This window comes from Parus major, chromosome 3, assembly GCF_001522545.3.
Source record: "Parus major isolate Abel chromosome 3, Parus_major1.1, whole genome shotgun sequence".
Taxonomy (NCBI): domain Eukaryota; kingdom Metazoa; phylum Chordata; class Aves; order Passeriformes; family Paridae; genus Parus; species Parus major.
The window spans coordinates 60,631,467-60,643,200 of NC_031770.1; positions in this window are offsets into that span (position 1 = coordinate 60,631,467).

The following is an 11,734-nucleotide window of genomic DNA, read 5'->3' on the forward strand; positions in this document are numbered from 1 at the left end:
TTGAAATGGGGACGTCACTAGGAATCAGATGTCTGGTACTTAGCTGACAGAAAGCATCATTCTCCCTTGTGCTGGGACATGGAGCCATAATCTTACCAGACCCTTTTATGGAGGAGTGTGGCAGGGTAGAAGCACACAGAGAAGAATCATTTAGATCTCACTTGCATATGTAACAGAGCGGGCTGCCTGGAGGCTAGAAAATTGGCCTGACTCAGACCCTCTTCTGGAGGCAGAAGGAGTAGAAGAAAAAAATTCCCTGCAAAACCTCTGTGTATTATTCCTCAAACTTAAGAGTACTCTTCCATTAAGCGTTTTGTCTTTAACATGAAAGTGACAGACTTATGTATCTTTAAAATGTTGCTGAAGGAACAAACATTATTTTCTAGCAACAACACGATTGTCCTTCACTGTTACACAGACTGTAAAGGAGTTGGCTGTTACATATAGGAAAGGATTGGCAATCTGTGTAATAGAATTTTCAAGAGCATTCAGAACACCAGTTTATTTCTCCAGCTGTCTATTTTAAAAATTGGTGTTTTAAATAGGGATTTTGTATCCAAATGTCTTCAACAGCATTTTAGCAAAGATCTACAGCAGTCCAGAAGGCAGGCCCAAGAACTTACACAATTCTCACAGTGCTGCTATGCAAAGAATTTCTTTAGCTTTGAGATCTGTAATACACAGCTTTAGCCATTATACTGCTGATATTCTCAGTAATGGTATTCTCATTTGTAATGGTACCTTTAGTTGTGTACGTGCTTTTTAAACTGGGAGGTGCTCTAAATGCACTAAATCAAAGCCCCTTCTTGCCTCTGGCCTTCCTACCCTTCTTTGATTTGCAGTGTGTGTCCTTTTATGTGGTTTATTGCTGTTGGTCTGTATGTATATGCCATACCACAGGACTTTCAATCTGTACTTCAGCCAAAATATTTTTTGGACAGGCTGTTTTAAAATGTGCTGATATTACTACTGCCATTCACAAGTATATTAGATCTTGATCTATTGTTTTGCATCACTGAAAATGCACTTTCTTCATCCACTGTTAGTGGCATACCTTATACAAAACCTGTGCTTTTGCTATTTGAAATGACAATTCATCTGCTTTTTCACTTTGGTTCTACCCCTCTCCCTCGGACCTCTTCTGTTGGCAAAGTTCTTGTATCAGTAGAGATGTGTTTCTGTTGTGTCTGGTTGATCCAGTTGCTGTGTGGCTGTGGCAGCTCTTACCTAAGGGTGCCTTGCTAACTGTGTTGCTCTAAAAGGAATTGTACCAGAATTTCCATGAGACAAGAGAGATTGAACCATCAATATGATCAAAGTGAATGTGTTGTTAATGCCTTTTCTCTAGTACCTGCTGTCAGCAATGTTTCTGTTAAAGGGTCTGGAATTTGTTTCTGCCTAGTGGTACATATTTGTGTGTGTGTGTGTGTATGGCCAAGATTCACTGAAAAATGACACTGTAGGGGAGTCCATACGAATTATATTTTAAAATCAGATTATCTAATTTCTGAGCCCAAAATATACTGGTCTATCACATGAGATAATTTTTCCCTTTACCACGGAGTAGATGCAATCCCAAAATGAACAGTGGGAGGAGAGCAGGCCCTGCACAGGTATGTCTAAAGTATGTAATACAAGCAAGCAAGCTATGCTAGCTGATATTACTGGGTGGGTTAAATCCCTTGACCAGTCAACTCATCAAAGACAGAGGTTCTTTAATATTAGATCTCGGTGGATGCATGGACCTCTACTAACCTGCTAATGTGTCACAGGGATTGTAATCCAAGGACCCTGATTTTGATTGCCCCTCCACAAGGAGAGAGGCCACTGCCTCGGGCAGATGTACCTGCATAGGCCTTTGCCAGTGCCCATCAAATTTCCCTAAATTTAAGTTTACTGCAGCTAGAAGAATTTCTAAATCATATTCACAGTAGGAAAAGACTGTCATTAAAGAAAATTGCGCTCATATGTGAACTCTGCAAACATGATACTGCTAACTGGCATGGTGACACAGAAAATCATATTGAATTTTACTTCTGTATCTCGAGATGTCTGCAGCAGGTCAGCTGTTCTGGTACCATATGTGATGTACAGCTGCTTAAGATGTTGGAAGAACACCACAGCCAGATATGTGTGTACATATGGCATGCTTGTTTCTTTGCAGGATCTTTCTAATTTCCATGAAGATATTCTGATTGTTTTGGGAGTTTGGGAATGATTTTTTTTTCCAAATTCAGCTGAAGACACTTGACCTACCCATGTTGTTGTGGGTAAGAAGTCTCATAGGAGTTCTTCTGAAGACCAAACACCTACTCAGAGAAGCAGCTGTCTACCAAAGGAGGTAAGATGGTGAGATGTAAGTTGAACAAGCCAGTTCACAAACTGGCTCATACACTCTTATATCTTTGTGTACACTCACACACACACATGTACATGCACACACATCTTAGGAACTTTTCTTCCAGGAAGTCCCAGAGTGCCCAATGCAGCTGTTCTTAGCTGTACAACATTTATTTGCTGTGTATATGAGCACCACGGTCAAACACATAGTACATACAGAAAAATGATGTCTAAAACTGTATGCAGACTTCTCCCAAAGAATTGTACTGAAATCTTTACATAAAAATAGCACGTGAATTAATGGGATCCAGCAGTTTCTGGAAGCCCTGTTTTGTGTAAGTAAATGCAATCAAATCTTTTAATGAAAGAAATGTGGTTATGCATGTCATCTTTTCCTTCAAAATATTGTAAGCCTACCTTACATCTCTGATCATGATTTTGCCTCTTGTACTGCGGGAGAAAAGAAGAGAAGAAAGGAAGTGAAAATAGAGATAATAAGAAAAATTGTCAAGCTTAGGCACTGGAAAATGGCTGTACTGGATGTTCTTCTCCCTGTACATGGATGAGACTTTTACAGTTTAAAATTAACAGTATTTTCCATGCAAAGATCTTCCATTTTTCCTCTCTGTAGTTTGACTTCTTCCTTTCTTCCCTCTCCTTCCATCAGAAGGAGACCATTCAACCACCTAAGATGAGAAATAGGCCTGGTAAAAAGCTCTATGGAGGCTTCTTTCACTTTCTAGCTTCTCTTCCACAGCTCTCCAGATCTGCAAAACACATGATGTTTCTACAGACCTGATGAGAGAAAACAGAGAAAGATGACTTTGTTATCTTTCTGCAACAGGCACTGCATAAGCTAGTTTGGGGCTGAATAGTTTAATGGGTCTTTTTTTTTTCTCCTGTAGTGTGGAAAAACTTTTTTCCTTTTCTGTGCAGGAGTCTGTATTCCTTTCAGCCACCTTTTGGATGGATTTCTGCAATTTTAATTCATTTTACAGCAAAATTTCACAGCAGTTGGGACAGAAAGTGAAGAATTCCTCATTTACTACTGGAAGTTGGCCAAAAGCTGAACTAGATGTACAAAGGGCCAAGACAAATTTAAAACTATTTAAAAATCTCTTGCCAAAGCGATCTGCAGTCAGCCCACCAAGTGAAGTAGAAGTGAACTGTCTCTTTAAGCTTGGCTCCAACATCTTTCTCCTGTAGAGAGTGGAAAGTGGATGATGAAAGTAACTTACAACATTCAGAAATGAAGATAACTGTGGTCTCGTGATTAAAGTAGCATTATGCTGCTTGCAAAGCCTCCTGTGAGTTATGTGTTAGATATTCTGTTTTTCCTAGAATGCCATTTAGTGCCAGCCTGCATATATTTTGGCCTAGGCTGCTGTCTCATAGGTTGTATGCATTTAGATATGTCTGGGATAACCAAGGTCATGTAATGCTGGAACCATCACTTCTGTCATCATTTGAGAAACATTTGAGAAAATCAAAGCTCACTAATTTTGAGTGCCTACTTTCTGTTTTTGTCTCTTTCTCATGATATTTCATTCAAACATTATAGGCTTGCATCTGTCTTTACAGGATCAGTGTGAATATATATATATATTCCCCTACCTACATTGTCCTGTGATTTGAAGAAAGACAGACTGTAGATAAAGTGGCGCCTTAAGCTTTAGCTGTCATATTTTCCAGATTCTCTACTGCATTAGTATATAACTCTGAACTTCATATAGAGTGTTATCAAGTTCTCTTCACAGTGTAGGTAGACAAAACAATCCTTTTCCAGCCCAAGAACCAAGGACACCATTGCAGCTTCAGGCCCAAAAAGCATAAACAGTGAATTGAGGAGAGCAATCTGGGAGGATGGGACTTCATAACCTGAAGCTGTAATTGGACAATTAACCCCAATGTGTAAATGGACCAAAACATACAAAAGTGTGAAAACTTGTGACCAGTCGTCCATCTTGTGACCATCTTGGGTCCATCTTGTGTGTACCCCTGGCCAGGCTCTTATACTGCCCAAGGTGTGTCCTTTAAAGGACAAACCCTTTATTTTAATAAATATCTACTTTATTCCTTTAACTCTGTCCAGCCTCTGTTCTAGGTAGTCTCTCAAGGCATCAAAAGAACTTTGATTAATAGTGAAGATCTCCCCAATTGAGGAAGATTGGATTCAGTTTATTCACTTGGCACACAAGGGTCAAATATAAACCATGTCTGACAGGAATGTATCAAAATCAGAGAGGAATGGAGTCTTCAAATTTAGACTTTTGGTTTAGTTTAATTGCTACTTGAACCTCCCTAAATCCAAAGCCAAATCACAGATTAATCTGCCAGTCCTGATGCCTCCCACATAGTTTGACATTGAAATGACTGAAGAGAGGAACTTTAAATTTTACATGCATGTATAAGTATCATCAGTGTAATGAATCTCACAGCACTTCATGCAGGCTCAATATTTCCTGTAAATATTTCACATTGGTGATCACTAGACTGTAATACCAACTGTGTAAAAGCCATGAATCCACAGAGGAAACTACAACAAAAAACACACACACAAAAAGCTCAAAAAATCCCAAAAACGAAAACAAAAAAATACACACAAAAAAAGCCCCCAAAACAAACAAACAAACAAAAAAAAAAAAAAGAAAACACTTGCAGAAAAAAAGCCCCATGTGGGACATCTCTACTAAAGCAAGGAAGCAGATACCACCAGCTTTGCTGCACAGGCTTCAACTCTGATGACTTACTGCAATAAATGGATATAAAAAAGGAGTGGTCTCTTCCTCCTGTGCAGAAGAGTATTAGAGGCAGTTCTCTGTGTTCACAGCTGAATTCCCAGGTTTGCACCAACTTTCCTAAATGAGCAACAAGTGTCAGAGCTGAGTAGAAATCAGCTCTTGTGCCATAAGTGAGTACTGATGTCATTAGTTGTCATCTTTGCTCCAGGACTGCTTGCTGCCACGGAAGGCAGGAGGAAGAAGAGTCTTCTTGACACCCACAGCAAGTTTAGGGTTGTTTGAGATTGAAACTCACAATGTAACTTGTCCTAAACACCGTAAAAAGCCCAACAGCTAACTTCTCTTCCTGAAACTGTACACACCCACTCACTGCTAAAAAAAACAACAAAAAAAACCCCTGTTTTTCATGACAGTGGTATTACCCACCACTGACTTTCCACATTACAAGAGAGGCCAGCTGCCACAGGTCCGGAGTAAGGAAATGCCACTTGGTTTTCTTATTTCTTTGGCAGAGACACAGACAATTTGGTTTTCATTACACACACAGCTTTTATTTTTAAGTTGGATCTAGAGAAGGGGGTATTCATCATCTCCATCACTTCAGACAGGCTTTGATCTACAAAATTCTTTAATGCTGTCATAAAAAAAGTACTTCTGATCACTACACTTTGTTTGGAAGTCAAATAAAAGATTGTGATCCAGTTAAGTAATAAATTTGGAGGTTGGGAAGACCACTCTGTGCAAGCAGCTTACTGTGTGAGAGCATGCTAGATATGAGATGTTAGAGCATTTTACTGTTTTAGTGTTTTCTGCAGTCCTGTGCAGCACACATTAACAATCTCAGTTTTGAAGTGCAGGGAAATGAAGCAGAAAAAGAAATAGCAGGGAACTCTTGATTTTCTGAGGGTAAGTAGGAGGAAGGAATTGAAGCAGAAGATTGGAGCAGACACAGCTGTAGCAATGTAAGATGTGTTGTGCTCTTTTCTGTTGCCCTTTGGAGAGGGAAAGGGTGAAACCTTCACCCACCTTACAGGCCAAACATTCTGACAGATGACAACACACCTAATGCTGAGGAAGGGAAAGCCCAGCTGATTTTGCATTGAATTGGGTGAGGAACTCCTGTGGCTCATTCCAAAAGCTCATCCTGGGAAGGTGGAAGCCTTTCCAGTGGCAAAGGAAGCAATTAGTGAAAGGTGACCTCTGTTACTGAGGCAGAACAATTGTGCTTGTTGCGATGGCTCACTGGAGCTCACAACATTGCTCCAGTCCAAAGATAGTACTTTGCCATTAACATGCCTTTGTTATGGTGCAGAAAACTTTCTGTTACCACTGCCTAGCAAAACTAGTCAAATCTGAAAATGAACCAGCCTGGCCTGAAACAGCATATTAGGTGTTCTGGGTGCTCACTGCAACAAGTTGTTTTGTTACAGTCAAAGGCAGAACAGCCAGCTGAGGTCAGAAACCAGTCCCCAGTGAGCTGTACCAGGCTACCCAAGGGCCAGTGGCAGGTCTTTGCCTCAGGGGCTGAGAGGATGAGACTTCCTTGAGCTTTGCATCCTGCTTCTCCATGTGGGACCTCAGACTCTCAGGCCTCTCTCTCTTCTCGTAGTTTTATAAATCTTTATTTACAATTTTAAGAGTCTTTTTTCAAAATGGATATATGCTCTCCTGAGGCACCTCTTTGTTTATGTCTGGTCTAATGACAGCATGTTACAGTAAGTTTTCTGGCCTAATGCAGAGCACAGAAACGGTATCAAGATGGATTATGGGACTGTGACTCTGGGGACTTGTCATTTTTTGGATCTACCAGGACCTGCCTTAGCTGATCTTGCTCAAACCACTGGGTGAGATTCTCAGATAGGGACCTAGGGCTTACTTATATCTGCTGGAGTGAGGCACTTTCATAGCTCTGTGGACCTCAGCTTGTGATCCTCTAGTGCAAAACAATGGTTATAGTAATGCTTTCTTTGGCTGACTGTTCTTTTTAGGTTATGTTAGTCACTCTGCAGACATAGCAGAGAGACAACAGGAACTTCTTTTCAGTCCAGAAGGAATAGTAACAAATCCAAAATCCATTGAGATCATTAGAAGTCCTTTCTATCTTGGATCATGCCCTGTGTGTTTAAGATCAATCTTTTAGCTGGCATTTCCTATCTAAAGTTTTGAGATATGAGCCTTGAAAGAAGGACCTGAACAGATGAAAAGAAAATTATTTTCTTTGATTATCAAGTATCACCCAATTATACTTTGGCAAAACATCCTGAGTGTTAGTCCTAGTTCTGGGAAAAAGGAGAGTGTCCCAGAGGTCAGCTGTGGCAGTGCCTGAAAACTGGATTCACTTGCACTGTCATGAAGAATGCACGTGATAGTGTTATTACTATCAAGCTAATGGATAGTTATTAAAATGTTGCCAAATTTGCCGTATAAAGCATATTGGATTCCAAGCTGGACTGGTCTGTGACTGTCAGTATGATTTAACAGATTCCATGCTTCAGGTTCCAAATCTGCAATACCTTATTCTCCTGCCACTGATTAAGGTCTTGGATCCATACAACTCTCACATTTAATTGCACTGTGCTTGGTTAAGAACACATCTTTAATCAAGTGCTGGGCAGCCCCTGTTAGCACAATCAGATGTTCTAATGAAAGAAAGGAATTGTAGGTGTTGCCAGCAGAGCTCACACAGAGAAAGGCAGGCAAGCAGAGGGCTGGAAAAGTTTCTGTCTCTACTCTTTAATCACCCCTCCCCTTTCCTGCTGACATTTTCTGACTCAGTAGAAGCTGCCAAATCACAGATGGCTGTGGAGCCTGCGTGAATCACAATAAAACAAGGAAGCTACTATTTGGGAGAGATTGGAACAGTAACAAATAAGACTGACCTGATTATTCGAGCATGGTCAGACATAATGCCAAACTGCATCTTCTGATATTTTCTGTGTGATTTATATATGAGTATATGCTGCAGGATACAGTGGAAAAGTGCTGCATCCCTTTTGTGTCTCCTCTGCTGTGAATCTAGTAATTTTTTTGTGCTCTAAACCTCCTGACTTCTGAATTTTTCTGTACTGGTTATATCAAACACAGTTTAGAGTGGGCAGCAATACCAAATCAGACAATGTTTGCTTCTATCGCCATAAGCATAGATATTTTGTTGCCAATATTTTTAATTGCTAGGCAACCAATATTCCATTTTGATAAAGCTGTGCTATTGCACAGTGGGATTTATAGTTTCAGCACTGTAGCAGTGTATGGAGGTAAAAGAATGACACGTTGTTGACAATAGTTCATTCCTAGATTCACTCTGAGGTCACTTTTGCCACCCTGAATTTGCCACATCTGATGCTTTGTCAGTGAAGGCCCATACTGGAGAAAAAGAATGGGTTCAATCACTGAAGTTTAAAGAATAGAGGCAGAAGAGAAGAATGCTAAGCTGCAGGCAAGAGTCATCAAGCACTGCTTTTGCCCTCCTGACACTCTGGCATCTGACTAAATTCCTCCAGGAGTAGGGCTGCAGCTGCAGTACAAGCCCAGCTAGACCTTGGCAGCAGTCAGCAGCTTCATGAACTTAGTGGGAGGGAGAGGAAAAAAACAAAACAACACAACCAAATAACAACAATAACCCCTAGAAGTAGGAACATGAGTTACTTCATTCTGGAGATAATGTTTCTCTGATTCCCAGTCACAGGAGTATGTATCTGTGCACACTGATGGGTCTCTTTCATATGTTTTGTTTGAGGTGCAGCGACATTGTTCCCACTTTGCAGAGGCACAGAGAGACCAATGTTTTAAAGGCATTGAACTATGTCATTTCAGAGAATTTGTGTGGGATTCTGGTCTCAAAACCAAGTTTCAGCATCTGCCCAGCTATTGTCTTTCATCTTCCCCTGGCCAAACTGAGATTATATGGTAGAGAAGGAAATTGAACCTACACATCTCACATCCCCCATTATAGCTGCATTCCCAAGACTGGGATTTGAGCCCTGCATACTTGTCCTGTTACAACTCTGGACACTTCTTTAAGTTGTAAATACACTTAACATGCCTTTCTGCATTAAGGGGAGTCTGCTTTAATAGAAAAATTGGTTAGCTGTGCATAGGGTGAAAATACACATTTTTTTAACCTGCTTTTCTTTCATTTGGGAAAAGAAAGTAGGTTAAAAACTTATTTTCAAGAAGCTGCCTTCGTTGTCTTCCTGATTAACTTCTGTCTGCATCATTTTATATGCTTTTAGTCTTGTTTCTTTTTATTCAAAAAAGAATTTTATTCCTTTTTTATTCCCAAACATTTTATATCCCAAACTTTTCAAGCATCCATTAAGGGCAATTTTGCTTTGCCTCTAGCTGTGCTTTGGAATTGTCTCTCATTCTGTTCTCTCAAAATTGGATTAAAAATACGTTTTGCATGAGAAACTTTCCCTGAATTGTGAAATGACACAGTGCATGTTTCATGCTGTTCTCCATCACCTTCTTTTTGTATTCTGACATAAATCAGTTCTTTTCGTCACTGATTCAGACTGGGCAGAGGGTTTTTTAGTGGTAACCTATGCCAACACCAAGTTAATTTCTAACATGGATTACAGATGCCCTGGGGCACATCCACACAACAAAAGGGAATTGGGGAACTTGCTGACCTGAGAGATGGTAAACCACTGAATGTCACTTTGCAGTTGTCTTTGAGTCACTGCAACACAACTTAGTCATGGAATTAGCGCCTGGGTCCCAGTTAGCCCTGCAGGTTCACGTGGTTCCTCTGAAATAGCATTTTCAACAAGCTCCAGACATTCACTTGCAGGCAGTGAAATTACCATGTTTATTTGTTACTTATGTGGTTAGAAAACACACATGCAAAAGAATAAACTTTCCTTTTAGAAACTTGTTATTTTGTTTTGCATTGCAGTGGGCAGCACATGTTAATGTGAGACCAAACCGCAGACTAAATGACATGTCTCTTTCTGCAGACAAATTTAACCCACATTGAAGTCCATGGGAGCTTTGCCAATGACTAGTGGAAATACTAGCAGTTCCTTAGGGTCAAACAAAGAGCACAACAACATCAGGAAAAAAATAGCTGAAAGCTGCTCTTGAAACATATATGTAAAAGTCCTGCTCCTAAGAAGTTCACTGGCTGGACTTGCACATCTGCTGAGGAGCAGTCTCCAAACCATTAGGAAATTAGTATGATACAGTTTGATTAAGGTTGCCAGCTATCTTGTTTAGTAAAATATGACCTTCTCTCCCTTGAAAGAAGATGATAATTAAAGAATGCAAATGCAATACACAGAATCCTATTGTTTAGATCTTTATTGTTTATAGAGATGTTTAGTGCTCCTGATTCCTGGATTTATTTGAAAAGTGTTTAAGTGGATACATTTGTTTCAGGAAGTGAACTGTTGTCTTAGATTACCAGAATAAATTTTGCATTCTGCCAAGGTAGGGTTCCAAAAAAGATGCCCTGTCAAATAGGGTGAATGAAATAAAGGAGGAGGGTAACAATTTGCTGTGTACTTGTTTAAAAACATCAAAATACTAAGAGACATGCATTTTAATATAAGAAACACAAATGTAGTTGAGTAGTTTTTGGAGGTCTCAGGGGAGACTTGGACTGCATTGTGTCAGACACAAACAAACACAGTGATCAATATTTGTGTGCATGGAATTATTCTAATCAAAACAAGTGTAACTACTAAATCTTCAAATTCTCCAGTGCAATTTATCACACCAAGAGGCATCCTACACATTGCATTTCATGTGACTGTGCAAATATTAAGAAACTTTTACTGCAAAGTGAGATAAATCTTCTTTCCTGTGAGCTCATAGGCATACCAAGTTCAAGGTCAGCAATGACTCATTTCTGCATGCCTAGATCATGGCAGAGGTACTAACTATGGTCTGGTATTGGAAATATCAGGTCTGACCACCTCCTAACATTGCATGTTTACAGATTTACCCTGGTGATGCTATTTACACAGCAGTGGTCATTCTGTCTCTATGGGCTTCAGTTCGGCCTGTGAAACCAGATAGCTTTGTCAGAAATGGAGGAGAAGGATGTGACCAACTGACCATGAGAGTCAAGTACGCCTGATGCTATGTAAAATGTCCCAAACCATTGGGCAAGCAGTAATCTGGTAATGTGAATACACATTTTTTGTCAGAATAACCACTGGACAATCCAAGTACAAATGTAACTTGGTACCTGGTGCTTGCTTGGGCTACTTGAGCAATACAAAAGGGAAAGACACACAACTTTTGGCAAAATGTACATCCCTATAATGCACAGTTTCTCTGGAAATCAGGCTCCAGACATTAGCAACTTCTCAGGACACTGTAAGAGTCCAAAATCTCAACAGCAAAGAGGCACAGACAAGAGCAAGCCAACCTCACCTTTCTCAAAGGCAAAACTATATTGGGATCCAGCCTGACAGTAGTGTACTAATGGGTATTTCCAGGTCCTGGCTTCTGACATCTGTAACTCACTGAGAGCAGTGTGTTTCCTCTCACCAAATGATAACTGTCCCAAGAGATAAATGACTGGTTTATCTCAGGGACTACCTCATATTTTGGTCTTGACTGCTACCTATTATTCTAACTGAATCTCAGACTATCTCATGTCATGTGTCTCTGTCCGTTAAAATAAAAGCAAAAAAGCACAAGCA